General features: G+C 42.1%; 1 protein-coding gene across 3 annotated transcripts in view; it reads right to left on the bottom strand.

Moving 5' to 3' along the window:
• MAPK8 (mitogen-activated protein kinase 8) overlaps positions 1–13,439 on the bottom strand; it is a 46,867-nt gene extending 33,428 nt beyond the window's left edge. For 2 of the 3 annotated variants that reach the window (XM_040563248.1, XM_040563246.1), the window contains exon 1: positions 13,325–13,439. The gene's annotated coding sequence lies outside the window, so the exon portion shown is untranslated. The remainder of the gene's footprint in view (positions 1–13,324) is intronic. The other variant, XM_040563247.1, reaches the window with a different exon arrangement.
• Positions 13,440–16,603: the final 3,164 nt, after the last annotated feature.

Here is a 16,603-nt window from a genome sequence, read left to right as displayed (position 1 = left end):
TTACAAAAACCCCTTGGAGCCCCAGTTAGCTGGTTACCACCTAAACACTACAGGTTTACACAGCAGCACTAGCACTCCATACCAAATTTCAATTCAAACCTGCACAGCAACCCCATATCTCATCTATAGAAAAGTAAGGAATATAAGGAAGGTTATAAAGGAACCGTTAAAATTAGAACAAGCACTGGCTTTGCTATAAAATACAAAATTTGTATTTGAGAAGGATGTGAGCACAATAAGAGGCTCTAAGCAAAGCCTTTCCCGTTGACAAAAAAGATCAACAGATTACCAAAAAAAGAACATCCCAAGGACCTACCACTTTTTGAAAGAGCCACTCACAAAACAAGATTGATAATCTGATTTTAGTCCCCAGAACGGATGTCTCCCTCAGATCCTAGTTCTGTTTTGAACAGACAAGTAATCCTATCACCTCAGCGTACGGGGAGCTTTCCTACAACCACCATCTACAGATGTAACATAAAAAATCCCAAGAATCTCCAGGTGCTTTGTGTCCCAGATTAATAGTGACTGAGTGCAGGAATTGAAAATGGAGAAAACTAACCAATTTTATGTCTGAACAGACTTAAATACATGTGGTCACTTCAGTGTTCAGAGACCCTTCTGTAGATCAGGTACTCTCTCAAAATCAGGCCTCCTTTTCAAAACGCATACATCTCTCCGGACTCTGGGTTGCTTCTGCTCTCTATTCCCCCATTTCTCTCCACAGACATAAAAGTACATGATATCTGTTCCACATTTCCTTTTCCACCTCAAAAATATTTGTATCCCATACTCTGTTAAGTCCAGCTTTAGGGCCAACCTACCTTGCCTGCATCATCCAGCAGAGGCTTTCCTGCGCTTCCTCACAGCTGAGGCAGTTCCTTCAATCCTCTCACACTCCAGACCATGCACTTCACCCTCACACAAAGAAACCACGTCTCACTTAGAGCTCTAAAAACGTAAATGATGGTAAACGCGTTTCATTTTTGATAATTAAACTGATTTGCTCCTTTTTCTAGCCGTTAGTGAACGGCTTCCATGGCAGGGCCTGTGCCAGCAGCGCGCAGCCTTGACTGAATCCAACCACCAGCGCTCCAGAGCTCCCTTGTCTGCTGCAGGAATGGAGAGGAGAGCCACTACTGGCCACCAGACAGGCCTTTCTTCAGGGAAGAAGGACATATTTCCCAAGCAGAGTTCTCCAGCAGCAGCTGCTGGCAAAGACAGCCCCTTGAGCTTTGCCTCCCAGCACTGTTCCTTGTCCCTCCTGAGCAATGCCACAGAGGCTGGGGAGCCCTGAGGTGTCACAGGAGCTATGCCCTGGCGCTGAGGGGCCAGGTTAGTCACGCAGACAGGGACGTGAAGCTGGCTTCTTCCCTAGTGTTGTGTCCATCACACATATCCAATCCATGCCATCACATCTAAGCCAAAATTAGATGAATTTTGGGAACCTCACCCCAAACATTTCACAAACCGTGATAAAAGGTTAATAATAAAACCAGGGGTACATGACACAGCTTGAATAGTTCATTTCAAACTTTATGTTTTATGCACCACTACTTGAATTCCTTGCATCAAATTATGTTCAAGTACCAGGTAGCCAGAAACAGAGATCACCTCAGTCCCAGATTGCACTCATTAAGTGCCAAAATGTTAACGGCTGAACCTGAAATGGGAAAAACCTGAAGTTGGAGAAAGCGAGCAGCACTCAGTGATTTTTGTATTAGGCAATTGTTAGCTTTTCTATGTCTGTATTTCAAGTAACTTCAAACTTTCTGAAATAATAGCAGAAGTAACTACCATTTTAGAGGTCCTTTAATGGTAAGGAAAAAATCGGTGGTTGGCGGCAATAAAATGACGACTAACTAACAGAATATAGAGATACTGAAATTTGTCTAGAAATACATAGTGTAAGAACACATCCAAACACGTAGGAAGCTGCAAAAACAATTCCTGTTGTCAAACACTGCTCCAGCTGAACCATTTCCTAGCGCTGTTTGGCCAGCTGGCACGGACAGACCCAGCAGGCTCCAGCAGCGATTTCACACACAGCTCCCTGCGGAGCACAGACGAGGCCAACATGACCACTTCATATCCCATTTTCCTCAGAAGCTCAAAGCCTACATTTATGCAAACCAAATATCAAATAGCAACATTTTCTAAAGTGGTTTGAAAAACCACTACTTCTGGGTGGGGGTCAGCAGCACAAACTTCAAACGCTGAATCTGCATCCACAATATTTGAGTGCCCTCTCTACAAAAATCAATAGTAAACTGCTAAGCACATTTCTAAAGAGGATTCTCATATTATGAAACGTCTCTTACAAAATAGCCCAAATAAGGGAATCAATATTATTTGTACTGCTTCTAAAACATTTGTTGTGTTTAAAATTCAATCAAATTGAGTTGACAACTGACTTTATTTCAGATACATAAATACACCAAACACATTGCATAAGCAGGAAAATGAAGGATCAAATAATAAATGCACAAACACATTAATTACAAATGACACTTCAGTATTTCAGTGACTTTTTCCCTTTTCAAAATAGATATTTACTGCTCTTTATCAATAAAGATCTGATTAAGAGGCTTTCATCCAATCCACCTTCCCAATCTCGTGTCTCAGTTTCTCTAAAATAGTCACATATTACCAGTCTATAAGCCACAGGCCTCCAACTAAAAAAATACTATGATATAGTCACTCATGAAGAGTTAAGGCATTGTTTTATCTAGTGAAATTGAGACCTACAGACAGCTGCATGGGCAGAGGCCAGTACCCTCATGTCGTGAAATTCCCTGTTTAATAACCTAGCTTTTAAAAAACACTGCAACTGAGAATGAGCTAGCAAACACCCCTTGTGGGAAACAGAGGTGCAATGTTATCAGAAGAAATTAACTACCCAGTGTGCCAGGCAGATAGATGCTCTTCCAATAGTCTGAAGACAAGGAAACAAAGAAGGGTAAGTGAACACATGCTATCAACTCCACGAAACGTGAACGTTTCTGCTTGTTTATCTGCTGTTCCTTCTGCTGCCTTCCCCTCCTCTAAGGAAGCAAGGAAGTCTGCTGGGATGTGGCAGGGGAGATGAAACCTGACACTTCCTCATCATCTGTGCGTATCAGACACTTGGTACTATCCAGATTTCCTGGTTCCTGGTGTATGAATTAAAACGCACATATTCTGAAAACAAAGCAAATTCTACAGAGAGTCACCAACATAAGCATTTAAAACATCCTGAAAACTGTTCTAAGAATTGGATAGTTTGAGGTTTACCCAGATTTCATCTAAGGCTTAGTGATACTCAAGTCAACCTCTGATATCCAAGTCAGCAACAAATAGGAAAGCAGCACATACAACCTTCCAGCACTTCTCATGGTCAAGTCAGTTCCTGTAACACGAGCAGCAAGTAAACACAGCTGTTCTCCCTGCAAAGTGTTCCTCTGTGCCAATAACACTTATTTAACATACATATCCTCCCTAAGTTATAAATCACTTCTAATTTAGAATCAGAATCACTTAGGTTGGAAAAGACCTCCAGGATCATCAAGTCCAACCGTTAACCTTGCACTGCCAAGTCTACCACTAAACCATGTCCCTAAGCACCACATCTATAAATTTCATTTATTGCAACACTTTGCAAGTATACAGTATTTTGTACAGCAAGTTTTCCAGGTTTTTGTACTTTGTGTTGGGACAGGAATACATTGCACAGATCAACTGAGGAGGTCACACAGTGAGATGTATTTGCACTGCAGAGTTTTTCTCTATTCTTAAACATTTTTTAAAGAAGTGATTACACAACAGCAGGGATTTTTTAAGATAAATATCTTCCTTCCTCTTTAAAATAGGTTTTAAATTCGCATGCCATGTGGATGTAAATGAAGAGGCAGATAGTCTGCAATACCCAATATTACACAGCCCAGCACTTGTAACCCTGAAGATTCTCACACCACCTTTCTTCTCAAGTTTTTATTTTTTTATTTTTCAGACTCCTGAAATGTTACTTTAATTAATCATAAAAAAATGTAGTCGGTACCATTTTTCTAGAGCAAACGTTACCAGAATGAATAGAGCTACGTCTACAAAAGAAATTCTCACTCTGCTGCACTACATTTCATAGGACTGGGTCTCTACAGCTTCTTCAGTGTAATGTCACATGAAGCTTCCCTACAGATGGCTCCATGCTGAATCCTATTATCACAATACATGAAGCAACACTTTGCCAACTGTCTCTTGCAGGTCAGTTTTGCCACACAAATCATAAACCAGAATGGCTCCATCAGAAGAAAACTGTGTAATACTACAGTTTGGCAAAGAAGCTGTTATGACAGCAGATTAAAAGACTATTCTGAGCAAAACTCTCTTTTACAGAAATAATAGGATAAGGCAAGGATATTCCAATTCCTTAATCCTTTTTCAAATAAAACATTATACAAAAGGACAGTTGATGGTGAGAAGTTCAAGGTAAACATTTTTTAAAAGGCTTAAAATATAAAAGTACTAAATAAATCTACGAAGAAGGAGCAATGTTACTGCTGGCTGTTAAAAATACAATTCTGATTTCTACAGATTATTTTCAGTTTTTTGGCAGGACATTATTTGTCAGTAGTATTTTTTGTTGTTGTTTTTACAATGTTAAAATCTGAAAACAGTGGAAATTCAGTGAAGCAAGACTTCAAAAAGCCATCCCATCTTATGAATGGGAAGTACCCAACTCAATTGTGTCCAGAAGTGCAATGTGATAATAAGTCAAAAATCCCACTTACACCATAACACTCTCACACAACTGTAAGTGTGATGTTCAAAAGGAATGCGATTCTGTATTGCATTCTATACTTCCCTTTGGGGCAGAATCATATGTAATGGCCCATTCAACTTACTGAGGTACTTCAAAAAGCTTAACAGTAATCTAACTTGAAATTCATGAGCAGAGAATCAATTATCAAACTCGGTATTCTGTTTCAACTACCCACCTAAAGGAATGTTATTTCTAGCCATATCACCGAAATGACAAATGTTTGCCTGCATATGCTAGTCCTCTGCTCATCCAGTGACTGCTGGCAAAACAATAATATAGTATAAAAAGGCAAGTCATCAGCAAACAATCCAGCAAACATGATTCAGGGTTGTTGAATGAGATCTGCACAAGGCTAGAAGAGAAATCCCATTCCAGGGCTACTCTGGGGAGGAGGAAATGCACGTTCTTTAACCTCTACTTATAGGGGAAGATGAAGTATATAGAAGCTACATGTGTCAGCAGAAGAATCAGATTGAAAGATTCTCTGATTCTTTCAAAGGACACGAGCAAACAAAAGACATCAAGTGACCTAAAATACTCATTACATACTGATATTGAAGAAGAAAACAGCTACAGAACACTAGAGGAAGCGGGGAGTTGTGTAACAGCTGGGGAAAAAGGTTTTCAGAACATTTTAAAAGGACATTAAAGACTCACATCGAGAGTTCCACTAAAAAAAAAATTGTAAAATGTTTTAACTTTAAATCCCTGTTACAAAAACTTAGAATCCAATTATGAATGTGCTATTTTCACTAATTCATGCATTTATCTGGTAAGTACAAGCAGATTAATGTGCTATGAAATCCTGTCTAAAATATTTAGCATTAAATGGCTCAGCAATAAGAGTTTTAGAATGGAACAAAAACCTCCAAAACACATCACAACCTCAGCGCTGACAATTCCTTCACAGACCCCACGTGTAATGCAGAACCATACTGTGCACAGTCATTTACTGGTGGAGGGTGGCATTGGGGTTTGAAACTACATTTCAAAATAAAGGCTTTGCTTTCTAGGCAGTTTGCAAGAGAATCTACTAGAGTCACTACTACCAGCAATATAGTCTGTTCTGTTCTCCAGTTTCTCTTTTTTCTCTTGGACTTCAGTAGTGTCTGATGCTCTGTCCTTGCAAAAAAAACACTAAGAAAGAAGTTCTCAAACTAAAAGGCTTGAGAATTCCCATTCTTCAAACAAGAACAAAAAAAACTTCAGAAGCACTGCATGCTAGTGGCTATGCACACTAACAGCAGTGATGAGGAAATTTCTGAGGAAAAGCAGGAAGAAAAAACTTCAAATAAAATAAAGGAGCAGAAGAATAAAGTAACTCTAGCTACATCAAGATTTTCTGATTTCCCCACAGTTCCATGCTAACATTAATGAGACCCCTGTATGGCAAACATAAGCTTATTAGAAACTCAGGGTTTTTTTTCCACATCTTGACAAATGAGTGGCACAAGAATCGTCATGCTTCAATTTAATAAACTGCAAAAGATACACTGGCTATTGTTCAACAAAGATGAGTTTTCCATTGCAGGAACCCATGCAAATGAAAGTCACTCTGTTGAAAGGCTTGACTGCTCATTAAATGAACCACTATCACGCACAATGATCTTTCTGTTACTGTGCATCTCCTCAATATTCACTTTTGGCACTAAATGAAGCAAGTGAACTTAGCCCACACATCCCTAATAAAGCTTTTTAGGATATCATGTTACTCCCCTTCCTACTCTGAACTCACCAGGAAGTCATGTTTCTCTCCATCCAAAACACGGGCACAATGAACAATCGCCATCTGATCCGTGCTGACCTGTGTGTCAACCACGGCATTCAATTTTTTACTGTTTGCATAGTAAAACTTAAGATTAAATGGTAATAAGAACGTTTGTATTTTTATACCTAAGACCACGGAAACATCATAACTGAGGTTAAATTTGCTCTGGCATAAACTTAGGCATTAAAACTATTAGAGAATACATTTAGGGCTTGCAGTGATGCGCTACCAGCAGATTTCACACAGACCTACTCGGAATCACCCGTGAGCAGCTGTATGCATGTATTTAACTACCTACAGGTTCAAACCCCAGGTCAGCCACTTTCCTAAGAGACAAAACAATCACTCGGGGCTGTAACTTCTTATTCTGCTCACCTCCCTTTCCCCAATGCTTCACATTAACTTTACTAAACGGACAAATACATGAGAATTAGCGGTAGCAAAAAAAGCTGCAGGATGATGTCTTCTGGAAGCAGCACAACCTTAAGGGACAGCAGCACAAAAGGATTTCTACGATGGCTCTTTTTCTTTTGCCCTGCTGACACTGGCCCTACCGCTCCTCTGCAGTCGTGAAGGGCTCTTTCCATTGCTGAGAAAGCTGACCAGATCTGCTCCGTGACACTGTTTCCTGGAGGAGCCATCACCCACCCAGCAGAAGACCAAAGCTCTGCAGCCCACCTGCTAACATGATCCTCTGCTACAGAAAGCAACACCTGGACAAATGGCAGCCAGCTGCCAGACTGCTCCTTCAGGGATGGGCTGTCATGTTCATCACTGTGAACCCAGGCACGATAGGTACCATAACCTTTCTTTTCTGATCTTCATGCTTGCCTGCAAGCACTTCTGGCATAATCAGCTGGAAAGCTCAGCGCAGGGCAGAGAAATGCCAGCATTGCCACTAGCAGACTGGAAAGAAGATGCTTATCACAACTCACTGCTTCTTCCTCCAGTTATGAGCAGCCTTATTTATCTACATCACTGCGCCTTTGTTTTACCAACTTCCTTAAGCTACTTTGAAAATAAATCCATAAACAGCAGAATCATATGGAAAGTAATGCCTAGACATCATCTACGTCCTCAAAACAGGTGCAACTTTAACATTTTATTTCTGTAATTTTGTTCCGTGGAAAGATGGAGATTCCGGGACACATAGTACCTCTGTGCTCTTGGTACTGCTTATGCAACACAGGTAGGAAAATATTCCCTCCACATCCAATAAAAACTTGTATTTTATAGTTTATGGCCATTGACTCTTGTCTTTTTACTGTGCACTTTTGCAAGGAGTCTTGCTCCATCATCTCTATAGCCCCCCCCTAAAGACAGCGCTTAGATTTTCCCCATGCCTTCTCCACAGGCTGCAGACCCTATCCCTCCACTGGCCCAGGTGCTCCAGCCCCCCACCCTCTGAGCCCCCTGTTTCTCTAACAGGTGTGCACATGTGTGTGATCTACCAGGCACTGCTACAGCTAGAGCATCACAACTGCCCCCAGGTAGGAACAATTTCTTCCCATGCTGGCTAGCCAGGTTCTGTAATTAGTCTTCAGTGCTGCCTCCTGGTCAGCTCCTCCTCTAGCAGGAGGCCCAGGCCCTCTTCTGCAGAAGTTGCTCCCCCACCAGCTGCTCCCCAAACAGAGCAGAAGGATTGTTTCCGGTTTACGCACTGAAGTACATATGCCCCCATACATTCACAGAGCTGGGCATGCCCCTGTCTTTGAGATCACAGCAAGGAACGTGATAGCGGATGATCACTTTTCTCATTTCACTACAAACAAAACGAGACTGGAGACAGCCGAGGATTTGTTCAGAAGACTGAGATACAAGGCAAATATTTAAGAAGGAACTACACAGACTACACTGAGTAGAACATACAGTTCAGCCACCGTTTATAGTTAAGAGTAAATATTGAGTTAAGATATTTTCCTGCATGCTTTTAAGATCTACAGTAAAAAAAAAAATCTTGGTATAACATCAACATAATTAAGTGACCAGAGCCGTCAGAGGTTTTGTTTTTTAAATACTCCGAATCCATAATGACAGGAAATAGGCTTTCCAGCAGTACTGTAGAATTGGCATTTTCCCTTTTTGTTTATTTGAAGTGCACGTACATGAGCACATATACAGTATTTGCTTTGTTTGCAACACAGATGACCAATGAAGTACATTTTCTGCCAGTCACCATGTAGCATTAGTCTACAAGATCCAACTGAGAAAGATTAATAAGCATCCCGTCTGTTCACACGTCAAGCAGCATTTATCCAACAATAAAAGTGACAATATGGGCAACAACTAAGAGGTTTATTTTGGTATCAAGCTTACAGGCAAACAGTTTGGACAGAAAAAGAACCAAGGATTAGTTTTTAACCACTTAGGGAAAAGAGCGTCTAAAGTTGAGAACAAGTGTGTTGCTTTTACTTATAAGCTTGGTACACCATGATCATCTCTTCACACACAAATCAGGAACACTGCCTTATAAAAAAAACTTACAAGATATCTTAAAAAATAAAGAACAGTTAAGATAACAGTACTCTCTGAACACAGGTGGTTGGGCAGTTCTCCTCTTTATAAGAAAGATCTGTTACCAGCCGGCGTTGACTCAGATCCGGCTGATGCTGTCAGCTCCAGCCTCTTGGAGGAATTCTCGCCCAAAGCCTGCAAAAAGCTATTGCAGAAGCAAACTGCTGCGCACTGTTGGCTGTTCGGGAAATAAATGGTGAGCTGGAGTATTCCTTATGCTACATAAGTCTGGAAAAGTCTTCTAGTGTACAAAAGGAGTCTTGCTACCATGTGCTTGGTGCATTCATCGAGCTAACATCAATTTTTACTTCAACTAATGAGAATTTAAGTTTCATTTTAAAATTATGTGATGGTTCTGGTTGATTTTGATTTAGCACTTCAAGAAACAATTCCCCTTAATTGAAGGGTACATCATACATAGCTACAATTATTACTGTTTACTTCCCATAAATTTCAAGTCAATGTACTGGCAACATACTCCACCCATCACCAGGAAGTCCTGAGCTTCTCAGCACTATCTTCAAATTCTTCTGAGACAGTACATTTCTTTAGAAGTATCAGTCACAGTTGAGCAAGGCTGCTGATTTCCCACAGGATGAACTTATATGCGTGAATAGTACTAAAATTCCACTCAACATTTGATAAATACAAACAGCCTAGAAAACTACTCAGTGACCTATACCTGGAGTTCCACATTTGGAATAAAAGGTGGGACAGAAAAGGAGTAGGGCATTTCAAACAAGCAAAAAACCCTAAAGGTTAGATGCTATGTATTCTTGAAAATAATACAAACAGTTAAGGGAGCATTTGTATTCTTACGTTTGTTACCTAGCAGGTACTCCTCCCCAGTTTTTTCTGGTCTCCACAGTGCATTCAGTCAAAATAAGCAGCTTGTTCAGTATACTTTCAGGTAACATCAGCAGAAAAGTCAGTCTGCACACATCTTCAAAGAAGCACTTCTCAACATGCAAAAGGTCCGTCCACTTGCATTGCTTTAGTCTTCTAGCAACTGTTACTTAACCTGTGAACCCTCATGCACGTATATAACTGAGAGCAACTCCCACTTCATCAGCCTCCTTGTCTTTCTACCTCATAACAGCATAGTTGTTTGTTTAGACACATAAGGGAATTCACCAAGCTGAAAAATAGTCCACAAGAAAGATTTTTTTCAGCTGCAATCAGTTAGTTCCCTGATCTATTTTACCACAGCAGCTGACAATGAGGAACAGCAGGGAAAGAGATTGCTTGAGCAAGATAACCACTGAACATGAAACTATGGATGTGATAGAAATATAAACAGTTATAATTGCTTTGAAAGCAAGGATTTTATCAGCCACTTTCACTGATGCTGAAGTCACCGTTAAAAAAGAAAACTTACACAAATAAAATGACTATTCACGTATTTTCATACAAATATGTCATGTATATGGAGCAATGCCTCTTTAAACTTAGTTCATCTGTTAACAAGGAGAGCCAAAAGGGCCTTTATCAAGTCTAAAAGTGAACTTCTATCTCTATTTAAACAAGGAGATGCTTAAAAGATTTGAAAACTACATGTTCAGATGCTTAATTCAGCAGAGTAAAAGTTGTTTTTCAGAATCCATGTCCAACCTGTGATGAACTTCTCAGCAGGCAAACAGCACAAGTAGTTTAAACTGAATGTTTAAAGAGCTTTCAAAAACCAAGACATTGTACATAATGTAAACAGATGTCTGTTTCTGCAGGTTTTGAACAAAGAACTAGGGTTTTTTAAAGAAAACATTCACAGCAATAAAATATATTGTCTTTATTAAAAGCCTATAATCAGATTAGTCTAATTTGCAAAGAAATATAGCAATGAATATTACATATATACAAAATATATTCGAAAAATCTATGCACGCACGCAGAGCACGTTTTTCCCCCATGGGTTGAGGGGATGGAGAGAATAGCATACCATGCTTTTCTATAGACTATTAAGAAGGTCACTTTTATTATTAGTCCAGAGCCCTGGATCAAACCTCAGAAGCAAAGAGCTAAGCATGTACTTTCTATGCATCTTTTACACAATAAGCAGTCAATTTAGGCAGTTGAGGAACAAGGGATAAAAAAGTCAAAGAAAATATACAGGGAACAAATAACCAAGTAGCATTAAATCTCAAAATACTACCCCATTATGTCATGGTTTAAAAATAAGTTAACAGAGACAAAACAACTAAAAGAAATAACCATCATTTCAGGAAAGTAGCAGGCAGAAAATTAAGTCACTGAAATCCCAAACGCTTGTTTATTTCCTGTATTTGTGTAACAACCAGACAATGTAACAAGTTTACCTACAGAATTTGTAAACGGTTGTTACACTTGCACTCCTATACAGCTGCAAAAGCCCTGCTCCCTGACCAGCTGGGTTACAAGTTAAAGCACGAAAGCCACACACAAAGGGCAATTCTCCTACCTAGAACCAGCAGTCCCAAACCACACGACTCAGAACCATACCAGATCATTTTTCTCTTGTTTCTGACCTAGAAGTCTCCCCAAAATATATGGTGCTCCACAAGATGACTAGAAACGCTTCTAGAGGCCATTGGCCCAAAATGCTTGGGAGATTGAAGACCCCACACAGGAGGAACACCTCATTAAAATTCCTTTTTCAGAGTTCAGACAACAGCTCCATGCAACCAGCTTTGTGCATACTCTGAAACTCTGGATTAGTTTTGTTCAGTAGATGCTAGGGAAAGGAAGAATTAAACATTTCCCTAGCATTTTTATCAGAGCTTCTGAGCATTCAAACACTTGCAGGAGGAAAGAGAGAATATAAGACAAAAACGACAGCAAGGAGGGGAAAATGATGGCGGATGCATCACCACACTACCACCTAACCAGTCTATGCTACACATCTTTGAATTCCAGTGGGGAAAAGACAAGATGGCTGCCCCCCAGACCGAAGTCACAGCACAGGACCATTTGAAATTCAAATAATTTTTCCTCATCACTACTGAAAGAGCAAAGAGTTTCCCTTCGTTACGCACAAGGAATGCCCAAATCAGTGAGCCCATTTGGACCGTATTCTTAACTAGATTTGGCCCAGTTTCTCTTCATGTCACATTTTGAGCCATTTCAAAATTATCTAAGATGCCAATATACCTGCAAACGCATAGACAAAGTAAGAGGCATTTCAAATACTGTTCTGCCCTAGAAGTGCATTTGTTGGCACCTCTAGAAGTGAGGCTGGGTCTCCTGTAAACTGAGGCCATCACTAGTCAAGTCTCCACACCTGTAAATGAAACCCAGCTGTGACAGTAGCGTGCTGAATTCTATGGGCACATGCTCCAGGGCAAGCAATACTTTCCTGCCACGAATATTTATAACACCCTTTGTGTTTACATTATCAGATAGGCCAAACCATGGACGGTTTGGGGATTGTCTGAAAGACCTCAGCAAGCCCATTCTATATGATAGTGTGTTTTTTGAATTGTGTTTGTTCAAATCCATTTGAATTGTATTTGTTCAAATCCATTTCAGTAGCTGGGGGAACAAAATAATCAAGTGGGACTTAGATTTGTAGATTAGCAGGTCAAGCTTCACTGATGGAGCCACTCCAGAGCAAAGCCTCAAGAAATAGGCTTCAGGAGTAAAATTGGATGCTGTCAGCAACACTGAGAAATCAAGGCGCAAGTCAAAATTTGCAAAGAGACTGCTCGGTCCTTTTACCAGAAACACGAAAAGGAAAAGGCAAATCAAAGACCCTGCCCACCTGCCCCAAGCCCTTACAGCTGGAGCAGCTACACCACGCCAGAGGCGCATTTTCAGCGTTCAGAGGCGCTTTTAAAGCAAGGTCACGGCAGTTCACCCCGGAGGCGGCTGACACAGGGCTGCACCCCCCCCTCCTCATCCGCAGCCCCTCCGCCGAGGGCCGGGGCTGGAAGCAGAGGCCGCACGGGCCGTGCCGGTGCCCCCCGCTCCGGGGGGAGGAGGAGGAGGAGGAGGAGCCCGCAGCCCCTCCTGTCACACCAACAAAGAGGCCCCCGCCATTACCCGCCCGGCCACCCCCGGCCCCGCCGCGCCGAGCCGAGCCCACCGGGAGCCCCCCGGGCCGGCCCGGCCCCGCCGCGCCGCTCCCTCCCGGCCCGCTGCGACCGCTCGGGGACGTAAACAAAGCGGCCGGGCCCGGCGGGGCCGCTCCCCGCGCCCCGCCCCGCCTCGGCCCCGCTCCCCCCTCCCCGTCCCCAGCCCTGGGGGGGCCGCGGCCCCGTCCCCGCGCTCACCGCCTCCCGCCGCCGCCTCCTGCCTCGGCCGCTGAGTAATGAGCCGGGGCCGGGCCGCGCACACACCGCCGCGCTCCGCCCGCCCGCCGCGGCTGCGGCTGCCCCGCCCCCTCCGCTCGCCCCGCCCGTGGGCCCCGGCCCCGCCGCTGCCGGGCCGCCCCCTTCCGGGCACGGAGCCCTGGGGGCGGCCCGGGGCCGGGGGGCCGGGTTGTCCCCGCCCCGGCTGGGCGCTGCGGGGCCGGGCGGCCTCGCGGAGCCGCTCCTTAGCTTGCGGTCGGCCGGCTGGGCTGCCTGCCTGCTGGGGCTTTCGCCAAAAGCGGGCGCCTTGCAGGTGGGCGCCTTCGTGCTCCGGCACCCGTCCTCCTGTGCTCCTCGGCATCCTTCTCGGCCTTGGCAGCCCCGGCCTGCCAGCGCTTGGTCTCGTCGCTGGGCGTCTGGGGCCTGGAACGTCGTCTTGGTCTGCAGCTGGTCTGGCACTGTCTTTTCTCTAAATCTTCGGTGCCTCTCTGTGAGATTTGGAGTTATTCATTACCACTGCCTTTGGCTCTTGGCACCTGATGTGCATACTGTTTTTTCAATGTTTTGTTTGGTTTCTTTTCTTCCTTTCTTCCTCACTTCCTCACTTCCTTCCTTTCTTTCCTTTATTTTCTTCCTCTTATCTTCTTTCTTCTTTTAATTCTTTTCTTCTTTCTTCTTCATTTCTTCTTCTACAAATGTCCCTGTTCAGAGACGAAACAAGGCTTCTCAATGCTTCGAAGCCATGTCAATATGCTTGAAGCAAGCTTTCATACATTTACACCACATAGTACAAAAAGAAATTAGGAACAGTATTCCAAAACGTAAAGTCTTCCACATGGGCACAGGGCACAGTAAAATGGACATTTCACGTATTATACTTTGCCAAACATTTGAATGGCTTATGCCACATTTTTGAAGATGCCAAATATTACAGTGAGATTGTTGTTGCTAGCAGCTTTTGTCCTTCCGCATGGCTGTAATAGGCACAGATTTGGATATACTAAAGGTTTGCTTCAGAAATTCCAGCTTCACCCACTATCATGATGTTAAAAGCTTCAGTTCCAAAGAGCAGTTCATATACTACTACTCATATGCCCACTTTATGGAAATCTTTGCACTCTCCACCCTTAAAATTCTCAATTTAAGCAAGCCTATTTTCACTCCGTATGTTAAAGTGGTTCTTTTGTGGTTCCCCACAGACATATACACAATGGTTATAGGAAAAAACAAAACAAAACAAAACTGTTGCTCAGACTCTACCCCCAGGGCTTTCTAGATCCCACGAGGCTCTAAGTGTGTTTCCGAGACTGACAGTCTCTCCCACCTCACCTCTGATCACTTCCATGGGACAGTCCCAGAACTGAATTAGCCAGTTTTCTGGTTTGAGAGTTCACCTTGCTAAGTATGTTAGATCACAGTCAGACATTGCATTCCCTGCCATGCTTATGTATGCCAAAGGCAAAACTCAGCTGGCAGAAGGGGCAACATGAATTCCCAAAACACACTGCAGGCAAAATTTAATCTGGGTAGGTCATAACCATCTTCGCCAGCAGATAGTTTAGCCCTGCTGATTTTGGCTGATGCAGGTTGTGGTATCCTCACATGATCCCTTCTATTGGCAAGAGGACCTCCGGTGTTAACCACTGGTCTCTCCACTGCAAGAAACAGGTGGGGTGACATTGTGTTCAGGCAGCATGGCTACGTGCAACAAGGCCGGTGGCCTTACAGGTGGTTGACGGTACTCTGTATCTTTTGGGAAGAGTTATTGCTCCTGATCATCCTACTCAAGGTAAGGCTGTATAAAGATTTGCAAGTACAGAAGGATAACAGTCCCTTTAAAGTACAAAACGGTGTTTTGCATTGAGTCCAGATTTGTCACATTTATTTTCCAAGGCACAATCTAATTCTCATTAAGATTTTATAGCTTTCAAAGTTGGCACTTCTAAACAGACGTGTATTCCTAAGCAACTTTTTAACTCCCCAGTTTAGGTGTCCAAGCAGCATTAGTCTTGTATTTGGACTGCTGCTTTAAAATACGCTGTTTTTGAGTGTCTAATAAATATTTTGATAGAAAAGCAGCGCCAAAAAACTCTGAATTATGTCAAAATACTGCAATCTTTCTCACTCCTATACATCGGAATAGCAGTATATTTATGAACATCATATTAAAATGTCTGGATTCAGCAGTCATGAAATTGCATTAGGGATGTAGTTCTGTCATTTCTGAGTATTTTCATTAAGTTCTTATCAATTACCACATCCTTGGTAGTGAACACTGTTTTAATATATCAATGTTTATAAACTGCAAAGCAAACGTAATTCAGGTGGAAATCTCTGGTGTCAAAGCAATGGATCTGAGTTATCTGACCCGAATTCCAATGATCAAAATATCAAAAATTAGAAACTATAGCATCGAGTAACAGAACAAAGCTATATAAAATTACCTTTTTCACCCACAGAACTTCGATATTAAGGAATAAGGATTTATTTTTGCACCAAAAATGAATAGCATAATACACATAGTAACCCAACAGGCTTCAGCTGAGTGGGATTGTAGTGAACAGATACAATGTGGCAACTCCTTAAACCACAATAGCTGCTCTGCAAGCAAATATTTGATTATGCCTGCAGTCATTTTAGACAAGCTGAAAATAGAAACAAGATATTCTAGGCATGAGTTGTAACTACGAGATAGCAACATTTAGACAAACAGGTAAAGAACTGCATGTACGGATTTTTTAAAATATCTTTTCAGTTATCTATTTAAAGATTTTTTTTGCAAGAAAGGACCATCTAACATTTCTTAAGCAATTTTCAATAGACTGTATTGCAAAAAGTTGAATTTCATTGGACTACTCAGCCTGAACCACCTGTGCAAACATGCAGCCGCTGTAAATCTATCATTATTTATTTTAATCATTTATATAATAATCACACAGGCACCTAGGTATGTTGCAGCAGTGCAAGCTGTCTGTTGGAAATGAACAAAAGAAACCCCCTCCGTGCCTCACCAATTCTCTCATCACGAAGAGATCAGCAGGAACTGTGGGTACTTGGGTAGGCAGTTTTTCCACACTAGCACTTGATAAGTCACAGCCAGGATCAACATCCATGTCCTCCTATGAAAATAGGTTGATAAATACTGTTTGCTAATGGAGATATATGTGGAAGCAAAGCTCAGACTTCAAAACATTTTAGAAAATTCCAGAAGTAATACAAATGCCTACGTGAAGTAAACAAAGCAGTTTGGTAATATCTTTA

This window comes from Cygnus olor, chromosome 7 (assembly GCF_009769625.2).
Source record: "Cygnus olor isolate bCygOlo1 chromosome 7, bCygOlo1.pri.v2, whole genome shotgun sequence".
Taxonomy (NCBI): domain Eukaryota; kingdom Metazoa; phylum Chordata; class Aves; order Anseriformes; family Anatidae; genus Cygnus; species Cygnus olor.
Note: the sequence above shows the minus strand (reverse complement) of the source record. Positions and strands in the feature narration are given on the sequence as shown.